Genomic DNA, 15,147 nt, shown 5'->3' on the forward strand with positions numbered 1-15,147 from the left:
TAGAACGAAAGGAGTGAAAGATGGCAATTATCTAATTGGACTATTAACAAACAATTCTCCGAGTGTGGCTGTCTGGCAGTGGTTCTCGGGCGAGGTGAAAGGCCACATGTTGCACTGCCCCATTCACAAAGCGTTTGGGGGCCTGAGAGAGAGAGAAAGAATTTTCCCTGAGAATTTTCCACACAAACGCCGAGCACCGGGCGGGCGGCTCCTGCCTCAGCCCCGGGCTGCCACCCCCCGCCATGTCAGCCACCGACGTGTCACCCCCCGGGCACGTCTCACCCACCTGGAGACCCCCCGGCCTCCCGCACGGCTCCGCGGTGTGAGAGCTGAGGCGGGGTCCGGCCCTGGGAGGGACCGTCCGGAATAGGGGCCGCGGGTGGGGGGTACGGGAGGGGGGGGAGGGAGAGAGGGAGGGGAAAAAGCAGAATGAAGGAGGGGGAGACGCAGGATAAAGAAAGGGAGAAGGGGAGAGGAAAAAGAAAAAAGGAAAAAAAAAGAAAAAGAAAAAGAAGAAGAAAAAGAAGAAGAAAAAGAAGAAGAAAAAGAAGAAGAAAAAGAAAAAGAAAAAGAAAAAGAAAAAGAAAAAGAAAAAGAAAAAGAAAAAGAAAAAGAAAAAGAAAAAGAAAAAGAAAAAGAAAAGGAAAAAGAAAAGGAAAAAGAAAAGGAAAAGGAAAAGGAAAAAGAAAAAGAAAAAGAAAAAGAAAAAGAAAAAGAAAAGGAAAAAGAAAAGGAAAAAGAAAAGGAAAAGGAAAAGGAAAAAGAAAAAGAAAAAGAAAAAGAAAAAGAAAAAGAAAAAGAAAAAGAAAAAGAAAAAGAAAAAGAAAAAGAAAAAGAAAAAGAAAAAGAGAAAAAGAAAAAGAAAAAGAAAAAGAAAAAGAAAAAGAAAAAGAAAAAGAAAAAGGAAGAAAAAAAGAAAAAGAAAGAAAAAAGAAAGAAAAAGGAAGAAAAAAGAAAAAGAAAGAAAAAAAGAAAAAGGAAAAGAAAGAAAAAAAGAAAAAGAAAGAAAAAAAGAAAAAAGAAATATAAAAAAGAAAAAAGAAGGAAAAAATAGGAAATAGGATAGAAGAGGGAAAGACAATAAGAAAAAGAAAGATAAAGAAAAACATAATGGGAAAGAAAATGGGGGGAGGAAAAAAAGGAAAAAGTAAAGGGGAAAAAGAAAGGAAAGAAAATGTAAAAAAAGGGGGGGGGGAGAAAGATGAGAATGGAAACAAAAATAAAAGAAAAAGGAGGAAAGGGATAGGGAAAGGAGAAGAAATTAGGGGAAAAAAAGAGAGAAAGTGAGGGGAAAAGGAAAAAATGGAAAAGAAAAAAAGAGAAAAAGGGAAAAAAGAGAACAGAAAAAAAGGAAAAGAAAAAGGAGAAGAAGAAAGGAAGAAAGCAGGAAAGAGAAAAGAAGGAAGGAAATGGGCAGTTCGCAGCCATATTTCAGAGAGTTGATCTCTAGTGGAGATCTTAAACCTTGGTTGTTTTCCCCCATATAACAAAATAATTTCTTGTTGTTGTTGTTGTCTGTAAACCCAGCTCGCCTTTGAGGATGTGCCCCCGTGATCTTAATCAGCCATGTTTATGCATACAACCAGATGTGCAACGTCCATGCTATGGACCAGCTTTATTTTTCCTTACAGCAAATGAATCTCGGCAATCTCTGGTGGTCTGTTGTCATTAGTTACTACTTGTATGGCAGTCATACCCAGAGGCCCCAAATAAATCACAGCCCCATTGTGCGAGGCTCCATGCAGATCCAGAGAGAGGATGGAGTGAGTTCGTTTCCTCCATGAATTTGCAGTGCTGTGTGATGCCTGTCGTGCCGAGGGACGCTCATAAAACTGCACATTTGAGAGAGATTTGGCCATCCCAGGAGAGGTGCAACAAGTGGAGCTGATGAGCGGAGCACTCTCACATGGCCAAAGTATAGATTTGGGTTTAGCAGGTAGCAGCTTTGCTGAGTAAGGAATGTAAATACAGATATAGCATATGTGTGCATAGGCAAAGCAGTCCTTGCTGAATACATTTATTTCATGCTAAATAAAACAAAGTTCTCTTGCAGGCACTGGGGTGTTTTTTTGCATCAGTTATAATTTTTTAGGCAGAATAGGCATAATGATTCACACAGAAGGTCTGCGAAAGGCAGAGAGTGATCCTGTTTGTTTAGATGTGTGGGAGCACGCCTGGCATTTCACCCCTTGGTTTTCCTTATGCTAATGTGGAGATATTTGTCATAATAATAAAAACGGAGTGTCTGAATTCAGTTAGTTGGTTTGAAGCAGAATATCTGCAGAATCAATGCTGTATTTATGTGATACATTTTTAATTCACAAGGAAAGTCTGATCCAAATTTGGCCCAGTGAAGGCCAGGGAAATTTTGCTCTGTACACAGAGTTATCTTAACAACTGTGGTACCAACCCCTTTCTGTAAGAACTTTCCCACCAAATGAGTTAAACTTGTTTTCACGCATTACAAACAATACATGCAGGAAATGCACAGTACGACCGTCCCTAAAGTCAACTTTTTCTGCAGTATAACAGTCTTCTAACAGACTCTACAACCCCATTTCCCTATTTTTGTCCGTTCTTCACCCCCTGGTAGACTTACATAAAACACTCCTGAATATTATGTTCTTTCATGACCTGGAATGAGGTTCTCTGCTTTCCCTTCTTACTGCCATAGCTCCAGGGATCTCCTCAGCGTCAGCACTCTTACCCACGCACCGCTGGATAAGCAGATTAGGGGCTACCTCTTTTCTTCTTAAATATTGCTTAAAAATGCCTTAGCACACTGCATGTGTACTCCCTGTCTGTACTTTGTGATGCTTTCCATACACAGCTCATCAGCTTGCAGAGTATTCTGATGCAGAAAAGAATAACTTCATTTCTCACTGACTGACATGATTTCTGTTGTTGTCGTCACTGTCTTTCCAACAGCGAGTAGGAAAGATGCCCATCATTGCTGTAGCTTCCTAAACTGGAATCTCAGGCCCTGAATACCCTTCAGGTTGCTTCTAACAAACATAGAATATGGTAGAGTTACATGGTGTAGAAGGGCCAAGGACTTGCTCCTACACTTCCAATTCCCAGGCACTGCAAAAGGCAAATGAAAGGTGAAACCCAAATCCCTCATTATTGTGTTTCCCTGAGTCAGGATGTTTCTGTCTATCAGCTGAGAAGACAACAATTCTCACAAAGCAGGAGATTCACCAAAAAGTTTTTCTCTCATAGGGATTCTGGTCACCATGAGCTTGGGGCGCATCCCTGACACAGTGCATGGCAAAATGAATTGCTGTTGCCCTCTGGCATTAGTCACTATTAGGGAGGAAATGTGAATTTCCACATACACACACACTACTGTGTTGACCACAGGCACATGGATCATATTATATAAAAGCTACCTCTTGGTGTGTTCTGTGTGAAGTTATTGACACAAGTGCACAAGTGCTCTAACAGCGAGACAAAGACAATTCATCTTACAGGTAGGAAACATCGTACATAGGAAACCTCTGCAGAAAAACATGTTAATATCATAAAGGGACAGATCCTTTTCCAAATATGCTTCATCAGCTCCTTTTCTTTCAGCTGTGTTCACCATGCCCTGCACTTTCCTCCTCCAGAAAGAATTCTGCAGGGCAACAGTTCAAGCTAAATGGCTGTCAAATAACATCTATTTAAAGTATACACAGAAAATATTTGCCATTCCTTGTAGCTGTTGATTCCCATGCTTTCCTATACTCCTCCTCAGTAGCCTGATGCAGAATGCAGACTGAGCTGCTGCTTAATTTTCTTGCATACTTTGGCAGTAATTACAGTATTGTCTCTTCCAGATACAGAACTGAGCGTATTGGCAGGAATCAGCAGTGCTGTTCTGGAGGCCAGTAATAATGAGCATGGGTATCACACGTGTATCATGATTAATCACATTTTGGTCATTATGAGCTGCTCCTTAGAGTTATCAATCTGGACAGTAGATTAATGCAAAGCTTCATTGCCTGTATCATGCCCGTGGCTTATGTGAGTCATAGGAACAATGGGGAGAGAAAACCATGAGACATGATTCTTTTCATGAGGGAAAACGGCGAATTAAGAGGAAATACTGTTTGTTCTCTGACAGCACATTGAGAGTCTTTAGATTCAGCCTCGGCCGTGTCTCTGGCTCCCTCTGTGACCATCAGCACTGAACGCTCAGCCTCCCTCTGCCTTCACTTCACCCTCTGCAGACAGAGGAATTAGCTGCACCAGCTCTGCTCGAGCACTCATGGGTATAACCTCAAAAGCTGCTAGCCCACGAGCCTCTGCTGCGTGCTAAAGCTCCTGCAATCCTATTCATTCCCATAGCAAATACAAGCAAGCTCGAAGGTTTAAACAGCTCACGAGGAGAAGTTTGCTAAGGTGACACGGTCAGGGGAGCAGATCCAGCATGTACTCTTTTCAGCATTTCAATTTTAAATCATGAAGATTTATTCTACATCAAAAGCAAAAACAATAAAAATAAATAAATTTAAAATAAAAAGGCCTTTTCTGAGTTAAAACCGCTCAGTTCTTTCCTTTTGAATGGTTCATTCAGGTCAGAGGCAACACAAAGACCTGTCATTGCGATCTCCAGGAGAAGCACTGAATGGCAGTGGTTGGAAGTGACTTTAAGGATCATACAGTCCCAACCTCCTGCCACTGGGAAAGGCTGGGCAGCACAGCCTTGCTGGGCAGAGCCTGATCCACAGGCACCATCTCACAGCTAGAGGAGTTTCAGATGCTGTCTCCCCACTATGGAGTGAAATAACTCTGCCATCATCCTGATGCTGCGGTACAGCATCCAGTAGACTCGGTGGAGATCTTGAGATTACATATTTTGGTGTTTTATTACTGGCTTTGATCTATCATTATTTCTCCTGTATGAAAGCAGTAAATTTCAGTAGAAGCCATGAGAATAAACCATAAACAACATTAAAAGTTTTAGAGGATTTGCCTGTCTGAATGCTTCAGTCATATCCAACTATAACACTGAGCTGCAAGCTTAAATGGGAATCCCCAAGCTATAGACCCTGAATGTTAATTCATATCATAAAGAAAGATGTGACAACATTTACAGAGAGTTTTTAGACTGGATCTTGAATGCTTGAACACTGGAAGGTTTTTGTTACCTGAAGATGGGTGCCCAAAGGAATGCTTCAGCAAAGTTCCTAACAACACTATGTCAAGGAAAATGATGGAAAACATAACCAAAATATCACCACCATTTGTTTTTTAAGGACCTGTAGGAGACTGTGCATGGGTTTCTGAAGGATACATTGCTTAATAAATTTAAACACAGTGGGAAGCTGAGCATCACAATGGCAGACAGCTCTGAACATGGCTAAACACAACGTAATGCAAATCATTAGTGATTAGCTATATTAGCTATATAGCTCCAGTGATCTGAAAAGCCCTGAATTTTCAGGCACCTCTGAGGGAAAAGAACCTGCAATAAGAGTCACCAGCACCTGATGTTGCTCCATCTGTAGCAGCAACTTAAAAATATAAAGGGATTGTTTACATTTATTAAACAAAAACAGAGAAGGATGCCAAAACCATCAGGATAACACAAGATTATGCCGCAGATCCCCATTAATTCTGCATTCATATTTTTATCCTTTGCTACATCTCCTGAGAGAAGAGTCCAAAAATGCTCGAGAAATGATAATGAAAATAATTACAGAGCTGATAGGATTAATATATGAGAGATGGCACAGCCTGGAATTATTTTGCTGAGAAGAAGATTAAAGTGGAGCTGATTGCGGAACTCAAAATTCTCAAGAACCAGCATCAGACCTTCATTTTATCACATAATACGAGAACAAGCATCAAGTTAAATTAAAAAGTGACAAATTTAGAATGAAAAGAAAATGCCCAGACACTTTTGATCACCTGTGAGAGCTGCTGCTACAGAAGGTTATGGAAGAAGGTACCCTGGCTTGATTTTAAAGTGAATTGGACATTGTTAGGATTATCTCATTACACAGGGCTGAACACAGCAATAAGTGTGATTGAATCTCTCATTCCTAGCTGGAAATCCGTCACCCAAAGGAGATACTTACAGGTGAGGGATGTGCATTGCAATTAAGTTTGGGTTTGTTCCTCTCTGAAGAAGGTTTCTCCATTACTTTCTGTGCTCAGTTGGGGCTGCGGAGGTAGGAAGGTACAAGAAGTATCCATACACCGTGAGGCTGAGAACATGGGCTGTTTTCTGCTGGTACTTTGCCCAAACCTTGGAGGATGGCTCAACACATTTTGTTTGTAAAGCAAAGCCTGAAGTCTGTAGCACTGGCAAACACTCAGAGACTGTGCTTGCAATCAGGACAAGACCAATTGGATAAAAAAAAAAAAAAAAAAAAAAAAAGAAAAAGAAAAAGAAAAAAGAAATAAGGTTTATTTTTTGTTTATAGATGGAAGAAAGTTTTATTTTTGTTATATCATTGTATTGTATTAAATTGCATTTTGGTTTTGTACAAGAGAAGTACAAAAAATGTTATGCTTCGTCAATGGTGTCAGAGGGACAGAATGATGTCTTCAGAGCCATGCTCTAAATCTAAGACCACTCACCAAGAAAAGTGAAAAACATTCAGAAAACAGGGATGCTGAATGCCTGCCAAGGTACACTGTTGAGCTCTAAGGTGTGGAAATGATGCTACCCACTCTCTACCTTTCAGGAAGGCACACATGACATAAAGATGTGGTATCTGGTTGTGAAGAATAAGTATTTCTTGGCTTGTTTCCAAAGGCATACTCTTGAAATACTCCCCACGTACCTGCATGGGAAGCCAAATTCCAACCCCCGCAGCCTCCTCCAGCCCAGCAGAGCGCAGCTTTGAGGACGCCATTGTGAAAGGGTTTGTCCAGATAACTTTTAAAGTCTCATTCTGACTCAAATGATTCTGTAATACTACGACTCTGTGACCCAGCTGAAGTTCTGCCACCGAGATCCAGTGCTACTTGCATTATTAAAATTACTCTTGATTTAGGCTCCTGCCAGATTAGGGTCAATTCCTAGGGAATTGGGAGCTAGTGACCTACTGCCTGATTCATACAAAGCCTTTCCATGCAATTTTGTCACAGTTCTATCTTTGTGTGTGTTACACCTTCATTTCACCCTAATGAAGAATAGAACTGGATCTTCCAGTGTCTAACCGTTTGCCTTTATCACAGGAACTAATTCACCTTTGTGTTGGCAGAGCTCCTACTGCCATCAGCAGGAATTATGCACTTGGAATGAAAGAGAATGAGGCCATAACTGTTCATGAATTACGCTATTAAAACAGCACAATGTGTTTTATTTTTATAGAGAGCATAACATATGAAGAGTCAAAAATGCTTTATGGAGAAATAGGATAATAAACTGAGCTTCACAGGGCTGTTTGGAGTGGGGCTGATTTAGAAGGAAAGGACAGATGACTTCACAGTAGCATAGAACAGCAGAAAAACTGAACTTCAAGGTTGAAAAGAAGCCAGCAGGTTTCTTCACCAAGAAATCCCAAGGGGAAAAGCAAATATGAGTTGCCAGAAAGAGTTCAGCACCAGATGGGCAAAACACCACAGATTCTGTAGAGCTTTTGAGCAGAGTGATACATGCACTACTTGCCCTCCTCCTGCCGAAGGTGTTTGTAAAGCGGCTTTAACAAATGTCCAAACAACACAGCTCAGCTCAAAAGCAGCTCATAGAAAGGGCCACGCAGACCACTGTCTGCGTTAGAAAGCTCACCTGGTTTAGTTGAACTCACTGGGACAATTTTGGTGTTACAACTTTACTGATCAATCATCCATAACTGGGCTCATTCTTAGAGATGCTAGGAACTGCTCAGAAAAGTTTTGCATAAAGCTGCTGTTAAGTTAATTTTACCCTTAGGATGTGAGGATGGCTCAAGAAGCATATTCTGCCCAATGAGTTTTCTGATCAGGAATCTCACCATTTTATTTTACCCACAGAAGAAGATTTCAGATTTGCCTGTTGCCAAATCACTGCCCAAGCAATACATAGGTAGCTGCAGTGAGGTGAACTGAACATTGATAACATTCATGTTTGCAGAGGTGAGGGGATGTGCAATGAGGTAACATGCCCATAGTAGGACCTGAACCTGTAGCAGAGCATGGCTTTGGCACCCAATTCTGTGTTTGCAGCACTTCTGTTCTGAAGCCTCATAGCACAATAGAAAGTGCAGCAGCGACAACAGAACAGCAAGACCCTAGGCTGCAGCAAGCAAGGACTTGCTCCAACACCACAGCCATGGGCACAGAAATAAAGAAAAAAAAGCTGCTTACCTTCAGAAGGCCTAAGGTAAGCAGGGATCTTCAGCAAAACACTCTCTCCTCCCCTGCCAACCCTTAAATGAGGTATTGGAAGGGGTGGATCCTGGCTTCACCCCTTCTGGTCATTCAGGTGCATTGTATTGCATGCACCTGAGCTCCCCTGGGTTGGCCCTGCCTTCCCACCAGGTGCTCAATTATTAGGTCAAGCCATCACTTAGCAGTTCTACTACAAGCCCAAAATAAATCAATTCAAATATGGTCTCGTAGTTTAAATAACTAATTTCAATCATTAAAAGACAAATGCTTGATTGGAGGATTTTCTTTCCATATTCTTAAAAATTGTATTTCAATACAGCACCCAGCAACAATCCCTTCTTGCTGCATATGGAATTCAATATACATGAAAGTCTGCTATGGAAATGAAATGCAAATAAAACATTCAGAGTTCCAACACAGTGAAGCACTCAAGTGTGTGTTTATCTTTAAACACATCTGGAGCCCCATTGACTTTGGCAGGACTACTCATATGCTTAAAGATAAGCCTGCTTTTGTTGGATTATGGCCCTGAGTGCCAGGGGAATCATTTTCATGCTCTCCAGAAAGGGCTTTAAATCACTTTTGTTTAAGGAGAGCTAACTGATTGGATGTAAACATATCTAACAAACCAATAGATCAAGATTAACGTTTATGCTGAGCCACTTGACACATCTCTAGAAATTACTTATGGTTGAAGTTTGGTTCTTAAAGAAAATAACGATCCACTTATTTTGTAAATGAAATAGAGCTGTCGGAAAGCCCTGATACCTCCACGTGGGAATTTTGCCATGAAAAAAGAAGAGAGACATGGCCACGTGAAAGGGAATGTATTGTGTGCTGCTGAGGGCCATGAGAGTTAGGTGGGTTATTAGATTTCAGCAGTTTAAAGGAGAGGCAGAACAGTATGTAATGGGGCTCTGCTGGTTTTGCTGGTCTGCTGGTGATGCTCTGAGAGTAGCACAACAGATGGGCAGTGTGGCCCTAAATAATAACAGTTTGCTCTAATACAGTATCTTTCATTTGTGGATGCTAAAGAGTCTAATCCAGAGCCCTTGAAATCAATGGAAATGCTCTCATTGACTTCAAGGAGCTTTACAGCAGGCCCTACACTGCTAATCTTGCTGTGCTACCCAGGCACTTGGATCTACTCCCATGGTGCAGATGGGCAGGTCCCCATCACACCACATAGGTATAGGGTTAGTGTGCTGCCCTTGGGGTCACTGCTTCCCAGCCCGTGGGGCTCTGCTGCTGCCCACATCCCAGAGCATCTCCTACTGCATCCCCCAACCCTCTGCTCAGTGCCTTCAGCCTCAGGGCTGCAACGCAGGCACAGCCCATGTGTGTAAACCTGGCTTCTTCCCATGGTGCTTGGAAAAATCATAATAGAAGACAGTGGGTTTTGTTTTGCTTTTTAAAGCGAAACGCAGCACTGCTAACACTTTAAGAAAGCATTGCTTTTTTAGCATTGCCACCTATCTGCTGTGCCTCTTTGGGAGTCCAGCTTGGAAAAGCAATGAGAAAAGCAAGGTAAGAAAGCCCCACCATCCTGGCCAGACACAGCAATATAGCATCGCTTTGGCAGTAATGACAATGGAGAAGGAACAGAATGTTGTCAGGGAATAATGGTGTCCTGCTGGTAGCTAAATATGAAAGCCAAAGCAGAGACATTTATAAAATAAACAAGCATCAGGGAAGATGAGACATTTTATTGCAGTGCAGGAAATAGTGATCTTTAACAATGGTCCTTCCCAGTTTCTCTAACTGTTACAGAAATAAAGTGGTGTAAATGAAAGCTTTGTCTTACATTTGTTTTATTGTTTCCTGGGCAATTCCTGGGCTGCATCCAGCTCAGCCTGGAGGGGAACTGCACCTATCCTATACAGAGCAAGGATTGTGGAGGCAGGAGGACTCCTAATGGACAGCTTTGGTTGAGTCTAAATTTGCACAACCCTCTGACCACCAACAGAAGGTGAGGACAGTCTACATCACCCCACCCCAGGGCTCCTCTGTGCATTAGAGGTGGTTGTGGTGAGGATGGAGAAGGGGACAGGAGCTGCCCAGGGCAGGAGCACTGCCAGGAAAGGGTGAATGGCATCATCCCTTAGACAGGGGTAAAATCACACCGAGAATGTGACATGAAATGCACTCACCTGTTCCAGAGTGCTCTCATGTGCTGCCACACTGTTTGTTCTGTGATGGGTACACCTGCCCAGTGTGAAGGTCTGATAAACAGCATTGAATGCCAAAGAAAATTCCAACTTCTCCCATCACTTTAGAGAAAAAAATCTGCAAGAAAGATTACACTGCTTGTCATCAGTGTGCCAAATGGGAAGAGAAAGGGGGAAAAAAAAAAAAGAAGTAAGAATTTGGACATAATTAAGCAGTCATGTTCCTGTATAGAGCGAGGCCCTGAACCTGCACTTCTCTGTTAACCTTCTGTATGGGAACACAAAAAAGGCATTAAGAACCTGGTAGGGTCGTGCTGACAGGTGTACGGATGGAGAGCAGAGAACACATGTTTAAGCTGTCAGAGGGATGTGCATCATAAAGCTACGGGTTAAAATCAAACCAAGAGGACGAATATGCGGTTGACCATCAGAAAACATTTTTAGCAACCCTTATTAACATTGCCTCTTTTCTGAGCTTTGGGGGTATAACAGCCTCTCAAGTCTGCAGGGTAATTCTCATGGATTGTTTTTAAATTTCAAGCTGGACAGAAAAATGTAAGAAAATTCTTCTGAGTGAGGATAGATTAGACGGCCTAATAGACCATTTTCCTCTCTAATTTCCATTAAGGTGATTAGCTGGAATGTTGCTCTTGGCATATTAGTGAAAAAACGCTGGAAGCAGTCGGTGGGTGGATCCAATATCTCCAAATAATGTTTGTAGTAATAGCAGTGATATAAAAATCTATCTCAGGTATTTATATAACTCTAATTACTGCCGGAGTGAATCACAATCTTTAACGTATGCACCTTGCAACACTCCCCAGGAGAAGGGATTTGTATCAACTGAATCAAAGGAAAGGAGCAGCTATAAACAAGGATTTGGTTGTCTGGCGGGTGAGAGCAATCAGGAAAATTAATCTGAATGAACTGAAGCACGAATTTAATTTGGATCCTTTTGCCAAGTTACATTTTGCACATAATCCTCATTCAGAAGGAGTGTCTTCCATTGAGCACGGAGCACTTGGCTCTCGCTGTGTACCTGTTGACACTGATATCCATTACCCGCTCAAAATGGATTAGTTGCACTATTAAATAGAGAATTCACTTCTGTTTTCCTATGCTCGTGGCTTAACAGGTGAGCTGTCCAGCGTTTTAGAAATAACTACACAACAGGTTCACCTCATCTACAGTGGGAAAAGCAAAACAGGCACAAATCGGTTCAGTTATTCAGTCTGGTTTTGGGGAACTGATAAGGCAGAATTAGGATGGCACAACCAGAACGAGCAAGGGGCCGTCCCACTCAGAAGGCACTTTCTGGTTGGTATGTTAAATACAGCGCGTATGGAAAATGCCATTAACAGTCTTTGGAAGGCAGGAAAAGGTTGTAGTTTCTACAATTTCCTTCTTTTATTTTATTCTATTTTATTTTATTTTGGAGAATGCTTTCACACTTCCTGCATAGCCCAGCAGCTCACACTGCCCGCTCCGTGCTGCCATGAGTGTCCGTGCCCGCGCCCCGCTGCAGCCCTGCTCTGGTCCTTCCCCATCCCTGCCCGGGTCCCGCTGCACAGCCAGCAGCCAAAGGTTTGGGGCTTTCCTTTAAGAAAGCGTTTCGTTGCGAAAATCGTTGGGAAAACAGTGCTGGATGTTTATTGTTCCCAGCTTTGTTTTAACATGTGGCAAATTAGAACTAAGTGGGGAGGAAATCTATTAAGAAGAAAAGAGAGAGAAAGAAGGAAGAAAAAAAAAGAAAAGGGGGATAGAGATGGGGACGCAAACGCGCTGCTCGCCCCGCCGTGCCGCTGCCGTCGGGCAAGGAGCGGCCGCCCCAACGCCGTCCCCATCAGTGTCCCGGCGCTCTGCCCGCCCCCGGAGCAGCCCCGCCAGCCCGGCCCGGCCGCACAGCCGGCCCCGCTCCCCGCGTCTCCTCCTCCCTTCCCACTCGGGCTCGATCCGCTCCCCGCGCCTCATCCCGGCCGATCCCCAGCACGGATCCCGTGGGCTCCGCGGTGCTGCGGGGCGGGGCGGTCAGAGCCGGGCCCTCCCCACGGGCCGCCCCTCTCCACGTCCCACCCCACGCGCGTTCCGCCCGCTTTCCGTCCGCGCTCCTTTCGTTCCATCCCACGCGAGTCCTCCCGCGCCCCACGAAGCCCCTCACTCCAACCTGACCGTGAGGGGAGCTGAGGGAGAATCTGCTCAGGATGAAATAGAGAAACAAGCCCTTTTTTTTTACTTCTTTCTTTTTCCCTTTCTCCCCGTGTGCCGCCCCGGAATGGAGCGGGATGGGGGTGTTGGGCTCCCCGCTTCCTTCCAGCCCGATTCCAGAGCCGTGGAAAGCCGCGGGCTCGGGCTGCGTTCGGCTCGGGGGCAGCCGGGAAAGAGAGGACACACGGCGTGCATCGCCTTGCCTCTATCTTTTATCCTATATCCCATTAAATAAGAGTATAAGGCATATTTTTACGTCAGGAAAAGAAGAGGGAAAAGAGAAAAAAACAAAAATATAAAGCGGGAAAGGAGGAAAACGCAAGAAAAGAGAAATACGGCTTTAAGTCGCTGCAGTCTGACAAGAAATACAACCCCGGAGCGGTTCTCCAAGCCGCTCTGTACCGCTGGAACCGCACGTGGGAGCGCTGCGGGGGCCGGGCCGGGCGGTGCGGGAGCAGCGAGCGCTGAGAGCCAGCGGGTTTGGCAGCGAGCTGATGGCCGCTGGGACCCCCCGGCTGCTCCAACGTCTGTGCCCGGAGCGGCCGGTCGAATTTTACCTTCATCGAGGGATGATTTTGCGAGATCCGCGTTTATCTCTCCGAGCGGGCGGCGTCAAGGCTCGTTTCTAAAAAGCAAAACCAAAAACACCCACTGAAATACATGTTTTCCTTTCCCCCCTCTCCCCCTTCCCGTAAAACCGCTATTTCCTCGGTCTTCCGACGGTCTTTGCGCAATGCAACAGCAGAGGGGAGGCGGCGTGGGATGACCGAGCTCGATAACCGAGCGCCTTTCGGATGGAGGAGAGCGCAGTGCCCCGCTGTGCGCTCGGACGTCGAGGATGTTCGGTTTGTGGCACCCACGGGGCGCAGCGGTTCCGGGACTCGCGTGAAACCCAATGTCGAGCGCTCAGCCCGAGCCTGAGAGCCGCAGCGGGAGCGGAGGGCAGACCCACACCTCAGCCGGGGCAGGGCCGAGCGGAGCCCGGGGGCTGTCTGCCTTCCAGTCCTTTCCTTTCTCTTCTTTCCTCGCTGGTTCGGACCGGCTCCGTACACCGGGGGCTGCTCTGCCCCGCACCCAGCCGAGCACATCCCAGCTCTGCTACTGAACTTCCCGGAGGCACACAGGCGCAGCGGCAGGGAGAGCAGCAATACTCTGCACACTTTTCTCTCTATTTCAGGCACCCTCCAAGACTCACTTGCTCGGGCACTGTGACATTTTGACGGCTCCGCTTCCCCCGAGGGAAGCACCGTTGATCTGACCAGAACCCACCTCTAGGAACAGAGGTACCCCCGAGCCCCCTGCCCCAGCACACACACATACCCTTCCAGCCCAGCTCGGCACTGCCTGTGATTTGTTTCCTTCATGCCTATGTGGGGACTCCAGCGAGGATCAGTGAGAGCCTGAAGGAGTTGGAGGTCTCTTGTCCATACCCAAGAGGATGTGGGGATGCAAACACGATCATGGGAGGGCCTTTCCCAAAGCTCAGATGTCCCACATTCCACCCAGAGCGGTTTGCAGCAGTCCTCCTCCCAGTAGGGAGCAGATCTCAGTGTTAGTACATGCGGGAGAGCTCAGCCCTCCAAACAGCCTCCCCATCCCAGCCACTGGGACGTCCTCGACTTCCCCAATCCACACTACGTTTCCTTCTCCACTTTAACCCAGGTCAAAGCTGCACGCTCAGCTGGTCTGTGGGGAAAGAGGCAGGATCTCCCCCACTCCTGGTACCTGCTGCCTCTGGCACCTCCGCATCGCACATCCCCGTTAGAGCTCCCCCGTGCAGGGACTTGAAGATCTCTTGTGGACCTTTGTTCCGTTTCCTACCAGGAGGGGCAGCTCCCTCCCTTCTTCCCTTTCTTGGTGGATCCTGAGTGACAAGGATGAAGGGAGGATTTGGGCTGCTCCCCCCATCTCAAGTGTCAAAACCTCACAGCCCTTCTCACTACCAGCAGCCATCCACACAGGTGAAGTCCTGCTGGGAACTCTCTGGCTCTTACAAGAGAGGAAGGATGCCACATCTGCAGAGCTACAGGGAGCTCTGAACCATGGCAGCATCCAGGAGCTGCTGCTGCTTACAGGGCTTCTCTGCTGTCCTTGCATTTAGGACAGAGGAAAGGAAGGGAAGGGCACAGGGACTCACCACGCCATCAGATGAGTGGCTGATTGATGCTCAGTTTGAAGGAACTCAGTTCATGTGGAGCTGGGCAATCTCACAGCACACACACATTGTGCCCTTTGGAGCACCTTGTGCCATCGTGTGATCAAACAGAGCTGATTTGTAGGAGCCCCAAACCCATCAACATCACAGGAGAAGAACAGAGACCATGGGTATCAGCAGCACAAATAGGAAGTGTCATTCCCAGAAGCTCAGGTACCTGCATGAGCAGCAGAGAAAACAAAACCAATGCTTTTACCCTTCCACAAAGCCCTTCACCCCCACCAGCCTTACCGGAGGGAAGCCCCAGCT

The 15,147-nt window shown here is 45.4% G+C and overlaps 1 long non-coding RNA gene across 2 annotated transcripts; it reads right to left on the reverse strand.

The window, feature by feature from the left end:
- Positions 1 to 1,589: 1,589 nt before the first annotated feature.
- Positions 1,590 to 14,528, reverse strand: LOC146760003 (uncharacterized). Of its 2 annotated transcripts, none has more exons than XR_014948941.1 (4): positions 14,409 to 14,528; positions 13,241 to 13,308; positions 10,461 to 10,596; positions 1,590 to 1,948 (listed from the first exon to the last, which is right to left on the reverse strand). It is a non-coding gene; the product is annotated as an uncharacterized LOC146760003 (long non-coding RNA). The 2 variants fall into 2 exon arrangements; XR_014948940.1 differs by lacking the exon at positions 14,409 to 14,528 and adding an exon at positions 14,004 to 14,319.
- Between the last annotated feature and the right edge of the window lie 619 nt (positions 14,529 to 15,147).

Source organism: Coturnix japonica, chromosome 8, assembly GCF_054131305.1.
Source record: "Coturnix japonica strain WE chromosome 8, WE-NBRP24, whole genome shotgun sequence".
NCBI classification, from domain to species: domain Eukaryota; kingdom Metazoa; phylum Chordata; class Aves; order Galliformes; family Phasianidae; genus Coturnix; species Coturnix japonica.